The sequence below is a fragment of the Emiliania huxleyi genome (assembly GCF_000372725.1).
Source record: "Emiliania huxleyi CCMP1516 unplaced genomic scaffold EMIHUscaffold_513, whole genome shotgun sequence".
NCBI lineage: Eukaryota > Haptophyta > Isochrysidales > Noelaerhabdaceae > Emiliania > Emiliania huxleyi.
Window position 1 is genome coordinate 29,488 of NW_005198144.1, and position 922 is coordinate 30,409.

Below are 922 nucleotides of genomic sequence, written 5' to 3' on the forward strand. Positions count from 1 at the left end.
CTCCGCCTCCGCCTTAGTCTTGCTGACCGCAGCCTTGCGCTCGTTTCGAGCCTACGAACCAGCTCCTGACTGTGAGGCTTTCGTCCGTTGATCCACCGGCTTCTGCGCGCGGCGCCCGAGCCTCGCGCGCGGCGCGCCGCGCCGAGAGGAGCTCGTGGCGCAGATAGTCGATGCGGATGGAGCCCGCCTGGAGGGGAAGGGTAGGGGGCGGATGCGAGTCGTCGATGCGGATGCGATCCCGCAAGAGCCCGCAAGAGTGCGCGGGATTGCGTGGAAACGCGCCACTACCGTCTGTCAGCTGCCCTCACGGCTGCCCTCTCGGCTGCCTCTCGGCCGCCTCTCGGCCGCCTCTGCGCCGCCTCTGCGCTGCCTCTGCGCTGCCTCTGCGCTGTCTCTGCGCTGCCTCTGCGCTGCCTCTGCGCTGCCTCTGCGCTGCCTCTCGGCGCTCTCTCGGCTGCCTCCCCGCCTGGCTGCTCGTCTTGGACTGCGCCTCGAGCTCGCGGTTGAGCGCCTGAGGAAATGACTCACCCACCGCAGTCATTCTGTGAGCACATGCACATGCACATGCACATGCACATGCACACGCACATGCGTGAGGAGAGCGCGCGGGTGAGCGCCTCGCATTCGCCCTCCTGGGACGCGGTGCTGCCTTGCGACTGGCATCGCTCTCTCTCCCTTCTCGACTGTGTGCTAGCGTGGTCCCGGGGTTGGGTGCTAGCGTGAGCGCCTCGGTCTGCTCCGCGCGTGCCGTCGCCCGCTCGAGCTTCGCCTCCGTCGCTCGCAGCTTCGCCTGCGTCGCCTCGAACACGGCTGAGTAGCATTGCTGGTACTCTCATTGCTACTGCTGCTGGTGTTGCTGCTTCGCCTGCGCCGCCTCAAACTCAGCCGCGGTCGTCTCGGCGCGGCTCTCCTGCGAACACCA